Genomic DNA, 8,566 nt, shown 5'->3' with positions numbered 1-8,566 from the left:
AGTGGACCATACACGTCTTAATGGGCTATATTTGGCTTAATGGATCATGATAACCAACAATATATCATACATGTATTTATCGACCATTTTAGGCATTAATGGATCATAAAGTATCAATAGTAGTTTATACATGTCAATGTATTAATGGACCATATTGGGCCTTAATGGATCATAGTGGACAATGGTAGATGATACTTTTCTTAATGGACGATACCGGCCTTAATGTATCACAATGGAAAATAATAAATCATACATGTTTTCATGGTCGTATTAGGTTTTAATAATCACAATGGATAATAGTAGATCATATACATAACATGTAATTTACATATCAAATGCATAAAAATATATAATTTCAATTTATGTTTTATAAATTCATATGTATTAATTTATAGAAATATAAATATGTTTGTGGAAAAAAATAGTTTACTAGCCACTAATTTATATGTATTAATTTACTTTTTATAAATTTCAATTTACTGTAATCCTTTCATTTTTATAAATTTCAATTTCAAAATTTTCAGATTTTCAACTCTAAATTTCAGTTTCCCTCTCCATCTCCATTCTAAACCCTATCTCCCTCCTTCCCCAATTGCAAATTCTCCACCTTCTCAAAATTCTCCAACAAAATTTGTTCAGTTTCCCTCTCCATCTCCATTCTAAACCCTATCTCCCTCCTGCTTCACATCGGCTATATACTCCACCGCCTCGATACTTAATAACAAAAGAATTCCCTAAAACCTCAACCACCCCTACAAAAACCCTCACGATCATGAATCATTCTTTCAGTCCATTACTCTCAAAGTCACAGCCATGGACATCATCTGCTTCAAGCTAGACACAACCCATATGATAATGACATCACATATGAACAATGGAATTTTGGTTAATAAAGTGTTAATTTAGTTTACAGTGGCTCCCTCAAGAACGCAGAGCCATCCTTATTTGATTTCATTCAGGTTTCTCTCTTTATGTGTCCTTGTTTTCTTTGTTTTTCTTGTATGAATGGTTCTATAGGGTTTCTGGAATGTTAAATTGTGTTGTTGGTGTTGTGGTCAAGATGGGTTTGGTTGAAGTTGCACGCAAGATGTTTGATGAAACGTGTGAGAGAGGTGTGGTTTGGGATTCTTCTACTTCCAAGGTTTTGATCACTAGGTATTGTGAGAATCTACAAATTGATTGCTGGGTTTAATCGATGATGGTAGTGTTGGCCGTGCTCTTCAAAAGTGAGTTAATTTTAAATAGAGAATGAGATGCAATTGAGTTTGATTTGATAATTAAATCCGGTTTTGGCAGATCAGGAACAAATTTGAATCAGTTAGCTGGTGTGGCAGTGTCTAGACCAGAAGGAGAGCTTGCTAAAGATGGAAGAGAATCTCCTGCATCTAGACAAATGTTAAAGAAATCATCTTTTGGAAAAACATCCCAAGAAAACACAAAAGGTAACTGCTTCTTGGTCTCCAAAGAAACATCTACTCGAAGAAGGTTCCAGTGATGTGCTTGTTAAGGACTGTGAGCAGATCATGCCCTTGGAGTTTTCTGAAATCCAAGGACAAACTAAAAATTCTTTTTGAATAACGCTGAAATTTTCTCAAAAAAGCGAGACAGTTCGAGGCATGTTTTCTTCATTTTAGTGCTTAAAAACTAGTAAATTTATGAATTATAATGTACTAACGTTGTCTAAAAAAAGCATAACCTTAATGCATCACCATCTCTGTTAACCTTGAAGCATGTCTGCATGTATTATACACTTATTTAGAAAAGTATGCACCTGATTGATAACTGGCAATATGTAAATGGTTTGGGTCTAACTATAACTACCTGAAAATCTGAACTTTGAGCTAGACGAAATCAATATATACTCTATTTTAAACAAATTAATACAATCCTCTATACAAAAGATAATCTGGTAATATTATATAAATTGTGCTTAGGAACTGATTTGATGCTAATTATGCCATAAAAACCGGTGTGGATCATGTTAACGATGCTTCTATTACAAGTTTACTTGTTCCCCACTATTAAGAAACTGCAGGTGCCCCTTTAATGTTGTAATCAAATCAATAGTGTACACTAACTATAGGTAACCAATATAGTCTAACCTGTTGACTACAAATTCTATACATCTAGTATAAATCGTGATCGTATTGCTAAATGCGTATACAATGTATGTAAATTGTTATTTCATATGTTCGTGTCTTTTGGTCAGCGTGGGTGTTTCTTGGTAGAGAGTTATCTAAATGATGATACCATTCGGCGAAGGTAGTTAAAGCAAATGAGTCAGAAATTAGTGTATCTTTGTTAACCATGGAATCAATTGGTATCTTGCATTTTGAGTCTTATTACAACACAACATCCCAATGTTTATCAAAATTAGGGTACAAAAAGAGCATACAATGTTAGTTTACTGTTATTGAGAGAGTTCATTGGGTATATTGATCAGTGAGCCCAACCCACTAACCTTTCTTGATCCATTTCTCAGCTTACCTGTTTGCTACCTTTAAGTTTACTAGATTTCTTTTTTTGTTTAGCTTACCAGTTAGTTTTAGATGTGGTCATGTGATTTTAATTGTTGTAGTATTTAGTTTTTCAGCTATCAAAATTTAGTAATACAATAGCACCAATATGTATGTTTTTCTTCAGCTATTGGTAATCAACATTTGGTAAAACCATCGCATAACTGTAAAGATGTTTTTTGTGATGGATAGAGTGATTGATTTGATTCTTGGTTTGTACAACATCATGTAATCAGACCTTGTATTGGAGTCAACTAACATGAATTTATGATTTTGATATCAAAGGAAATCTTGTGGTGAAAAGGCAGTCACTACTTCTTTGGGTATCCCAATCAGAATGAACAACTGATTTGCCACCTCTGTGCTTGTGAATGGTTTGTACCATGGGGATCAAACTCGTGTTTCTGTGGAGTATGAAGTGCCAGAAGGGATTACAAAGTTGCCACCAGATATTAAATCACTGATAATATGGCAGCCTGAACATTTGGAAGATGGAGATGGCGATTCTATACCCCTAGAAGTGGACCATATACTTGTTAAGTTCACCTGACCCCACCAGAAGTATGGCATTTAATAAGAAAATACATTAGATTTACATATAAGTAGCTAAATATTACTCGTTATTGCTCATAATGATGTGATGAAGTACATTGACTGTTTTTTTATGGACCAATGTTATCTCCTTTTAAATAGATTGGGGAAGACTACTAGTTATACACTCTTCTTCGTCAAGGATTAGATGAATGACCACTAGGTAAAAAGGCAATAATTGTAACTCCTATAAGTCTAGTAAGCAACTGGGAGGCAGAAATTAAGAATAGGGTTGGTGAAAGAGTTAAGCTTGTTGCTTTATGTCAAAGTAGTCGTGATGATGTCATTTCCAGCATTTATAACTTCAGAAGCCCACATAGCCAGTTACATGTAAATGTAGTTGAATTTCTTGATGTTAGAAGTATACACAAATTAACCCTGGTTCTCTCCCATGTATTGATTTTTTCTTATAAGACCTATCACCTATCTAGTGCATTCATCAAAGTTTAATGATAGTGGCTCTTGTAATCTTCTCATATGTGATGAAGTACAAATGCTGAAAAGTGGGTCAGAATGGGTTGTAATAGAATAGGAAAAATGAAGTACGGGTCAGAACAGATTGATTACTTGAACCGAATAGGTTTATTATCACCCGATTCTATTTTGGTCAACCTGTTTGACCAGTTACCTGACCGACCATCCGTTTTGCACTTACTTCGGATTTGTATCTTAACATTTTGTCATCTGATTTTCAGTTTACAGAAGCATTTGGAAAGTTATATGGAAGCTCAAAACAGGGAACCCGCAATTATAAAGGTTATGCTGGTGTTCATGACAACTGCATCAAGTACGTCCTTTTACCATTCTTACCTTCTTATTTCATTTTTTTCACATTTTGTTTAATTAACTTCACACACTTTGTGTTCTTAGTTGCATTGTGCCAGTAAAGAAATCAAAGAGTACCAAATTGACCAGCTTTAACACTTCAGGTAGGGGCGCAAACGAGCCGAGCTACTCGTGAGCTACTCGAGCTCGGCTCGAAAAAAGCTTGGATGAACTCGAACCCGCGCCCAAGCTCAAAAACATGCTCGTTTAGTAAGCGAACCCGAGCCCAAGCTGAGCTTATCTAGCTCGAGCCTAAACGAGCTCACTGTTTATATAATTCATTTATATATTACATATATATTTAAATAGTAATAGTTACTATTTATAAAATTATGAAAAAATAACTTATTATATATAAAAATAGTTATAATTAATATAAATCATTTAATAAATAAAAAAACGAGCCGAGCCTGAGTCGAGCTTTAGAATAAACCTTGAATTGAGCCGAGCTCAAGCTTTTGTAAGTTAAACGAGCTCGAGCCTGATTGAGCTCGGGCTCGGCTCGGCTCGTTGGCAGAAAACCAAAGGACCGATTTCATACATAACTGATACTCGATGTTATCCACCGTGTCCAGATTTTGGTTCTTGATTTTATACAATCTCGGGTTCCGGGTCAGGTTTGCAGAGAGTTGAGGTTTCATTTTTCTTTATTATTTTCTGGTCTTTTGGCGCTGGCTGGGGTTTATACATAATTCTTGATGAAGAAGAATAATGACACCTTATATTGGCAGAATGTTCAGCTGTATACGCAGGTTCCGTTTTTCTTTATCATTTTCTGTTTTTATAGTAGAAAAATGTGATTATGATGTTTATACGGTTGCCTGCTACATGTTTATTTCAAGTTTGGGGCAATATTTAACATCGGACGGCTTTTTTGGATGATTTTAGAGGGTTTGAGAATGGGCCATGGTGGGACCACCTTTTCAATGGCTACACCATCACACCATGGCTTGTGGTATTAAATATAGGTTTCACTGGTCTTCTGGTGTCATGGTTAATGACATATGCTGGAAATATCGTAAAGGTTGTACTTTTTTGTATTCTTTTCTTATTTTTGTCATCATCATTATTATATATGGTATGAACACTTGCCCTATCAGTACCTCCTTAAGAGGTCCCATGTTCTTATGACAAATTGTTTTACTTGTAGTTATATGACTTGATATGGTTCGAATTTACTAGGATTTGCATTATTCTCATAGAATGCTGCCTTTTTGATTGACCAAAGTACCTCAACATGTTATGTTACAGCTTAACTTGCATTTTCACCAATTTTAAATTAGTGGGTAGCTTCTACAATCAGCTGTGTAAGTTTCTACATAGACTTTTCCATACGCTTGCATATATCATTGTGATATAGTGTGATCAATTTGACTCTGTGATGTATCACCTACTTTGATAACTGCGAATGAACCCTATTGATAGTTGTATGTTTTTTTTTTTTACTTTTTTAAGTGTGTTTTCTAAATATCATTACATCCCGAGTGTTGGAGATAATGTTTTAGCCCATACCTAATTGCATTAATAGTTTTCAAGTAATGATTTTGATTATATGTTTTAGTGACTTTCGTTGACCAAACGTACAATTCTGGAAAGTAGGTTACAAGAGGAGGATGGCATCTTAACCTTCTATGTTATATTAATTTTCAGGAGCTGGCTCAAAAGCACACTAGGAGTCTCCTACTGGTTGTGGTTTGTACAATTATGGGATGAGTTTTGTAAAAAGAAGCACCCAAATGAGTCATCATCTTAGAGGGCTAATGTGATCCGTGTAAGTTTGTTTGTTAATAATCTGTGTAACCAAGTTGGATTAAAGTTGTATAACTGCTTGGCTATTTTATTGTTAATTAGAAGTAAATGCAAGAGATATATGTGCCATAACAAGCCTTGGGGATTTCAGGTTTAATTGAGACCCAAGGAAACATTTGAAGAACATAGTCCCTGGTCTCCCTCGACTCCCAGCTAATGGGGCACGAGAAAGCACATGGTTTTGCCCAACAATGCCCTTGGAGTGGTGTTACACTTGCAATGGTTTAAACAGTTCCAAAGCCATCACCACATGTACACTGATTCTTGGAATGCTTACAATTGTTTTATTAGTTTTATATTCAGCTCTACGTGCTGGTTCTTCGAAAACATTCCTATCCCCTCCATCTTCTCTGAGAGCAGGTAATACTAGTACTTTAATCATATAAATTGCATTTTTTTCCAAATTGGATTCATGAAACTAACATTTTAGTTCACCTTTCACAACAGGCGAACGATCACCATTTCTAGAATCGGAAGAACTGGAATCAAGCAAAGGCAAGAAAGAAGTGAAAGCAAAACTTGTGAGTTATTCGTACGCGTTTTTCCATATTATAGGTGAGCATGTATTCGGGCATGCTTTTATTGTGATTGAGCAGTTCAAAAAGAAGCTTGGATCTCATTGATGCTGTGTGGCTAGTCATTGATTGAATTGTTCACAACTTGAATCTAGTGACTGGTCATTGATTTTGCAATCAAATCTTGGAGCATTTCACAAATTCAAAACAACCGGATATAAATTTGCAGCACTTTCAAGTCTAAAAGCAATGAGTATATGGATTTGAAGACAACCTAGAATTAGTTCTTAGTTTATGTGTAGAGGCATTCCCTTTACAACATTTGTAGATAGATTTTGATTAGAAGTTTGTCTTTAATTAGTATTTAAGTTGAAAACTTATGTATGGATTTTGATTTATTATTGTTAATATCATTTGGTTTTTAGGTTTTCTCATGGTTACTAATGTTTTAATTTTACAAAAATTTGAAAATAAATGTCTAATTATATGAAAATGGCCACATAAAGCCACAATAAATATGTGTGACAAAAAGTTAGATAATAGCCACACTTAAATTATAAAGTTTCATGTAGCACACTTTTGTCAGTTTGTTTTTGTGGCGGAACCATAACAAATGTCATGGAAAAATAAAATATGTGTGACCAAATGTTAGATAATAGGCACACTTAAAATTACAAATTTCATGTGTCTATACATAACCATTAGCCACACTTTCGTGATATCGTTTTTTGTTTGTGTGACGAAATTATAACAAAAGTCATAGGAAAAACAAATATGTGTGACCAAATGTTAGACAATAGTCACACTTAACATTACAACATGTGGCTATACATAACCATTAGCTACACTTTCGTGATATCGTTTTTTGTTTATGTGACTAAATTATAGCAAAAGTCATGGGAAAAATAAATATGTGTGACCAAAGGTTAGACAATAGCCACACTTAACATTACAAAAATGTTGTGTCTAGTAAACATTTTTAGCCACACTTACAATAAACTAATGTAACTATATAATAGAATCGGCCACAATTTGTCACATTGTTTTTGTTTATGTGACGAAATTATCGTAAATGTCATGGAAAAAACAAATATAAGAGACCAAAGGTTAGACAACAGCCACACCATAGTCACTTTGTTTCTTGTTTGTGTGACCACATGATAGAAATCGCCATAAGAAAAAAAAAATATGTGTAACCAAAGGTTAGACAACAGCCACACTTAAAATTACAAGATTTCGTGTGGCTATAAATAACCATTAGCCACACCATAGTCACTTTATTTTTTGTTTGTGTGTCTGTATAATAGAAACAACCACACTTATAGTAAGTTCATGTGACTATATAATAGAAACGGTCACACTTATAATAATTCATGTGACCGTTTTTACCCTTTAGCCACACTTAATGGGCAAAATGCTTGATAACAACAACCCTTTTTGCCACACCTTTTTTTCTAATTGATGTGGCTAAAACAAAATTTTTGGTAATTTATGTGACTATATAGTAGTAACGATCACGCTTAAAGTAAATACATGTGGCCGTTGCTATCTTTTTGCCACACTTAATGGAGAAAATGTAAGATTTTAACCAAAAAATGTTTGTACCCTTTAGCCACATTTTTAAGTTCTACGCCACTAAAAAGTGTGTGTGGCAGTATGTTACCTACGATGACTCGAGCTTTGGTCACACTTGACATGAAAAAAATATGTGTGGCGAAAGACATATAGTCACACTTTTTTGGTGTGGCTATATCCCTATTTTGGCGTAGTGGATGATATTGATTCGGTTCATCATGAGATCGGTAAAGATATCGGTTTAATTATCGCACACAAAGTTGTATTATAATTATCAAAACCCATACCATAAGAAAATATGAGTTTGTTTTTAATGTGTATAGAACAACTAAATATTTACAAACCATATTACATTAATAATTTTAGAAATATCATATTCATGGAATCATGATGAATTTATAATGGTTTATTATTGAATTTAATTTGAACTACTATTCATAAAGACTTCAAATTAATATATATAATAGAACTAGGTTAGTATCTCGTATACTACACGAGTTGAACAACAAAAATGATAAAATACATAAATTGTAACACATGTTAAATAGTCATATGAATAAGAAACACAAATTCAAAACCATAGTTTTCTTTAAGTAATTCAATTTTTAATTTAAACAAAAATGATAAAATACATAAATTGTAACACATGTTAAATAGTCATATGAATAAGAAACACAAATTCAAAACCATACTTTTCTTTAAGTAATTCAATTTTTATTTTAAAGTTGGGTCAAC

The 8,566-nt window shown here is 33.6% G+C and overlaps 1 long non-coding RNA gene across 13 annotated transcripts; it reads left to right on the top strand.

Annotated features, from left to right (window-relative positions):
* Positions 1-529: 529 nt before the first annotated feature.
* LOC110916316 lies at positions 530-6,685 on the top strand. 13 transcript variants are annotated; one of them, XR_004884593.1, is made up of 9 exons: positions 530-959; positions 1,061-1,226; positions 1,297-1,442; positions 2,802-3,077; positions 3,803-3,894; positions 3,978-4,956; positions 5,583-5,703; positions 5,833-6,101; positions 6,189-6,685. It is a non-coding gene; the product is annotated as an uncharacterized LOC110916316 (long non-coding RNA). The 13 variants fall into 13 exon arrangements; XR_004884600.1 differs by having other exon boundaries at positions 533-959; positions 4,508-4,956; XR_002579645.2 differs by lacking the exon at positions 2,802-3,077 and having other exon boundaries at positions 535-959; positions 3,978-4,036; positions 4,508-4,956.
* Positions 6,686-8,566: the final 1,881 nt, after the last annotated feature.

This window comes from Helianthus annuus, chromosome 16 (genome assembly GCF_002127325.2).
Source record: "Helianthus annuus cultivar XRQ/B chromosome 16, HanXRQr2.0-SUNRISE, whole genome shotgun sequence".
In the NCBI taxonomy this organism is placed as follows: domain Eukaryota; kingdom Viridiplantae; phylum Streptophyta; class Magnoliopsida; order Asterales; family Asteraceae; genus Helianthus; species Helianthus annuus.
This window is presented reverse-complemented; position numbering and strand designations above follow the sequence as displayed.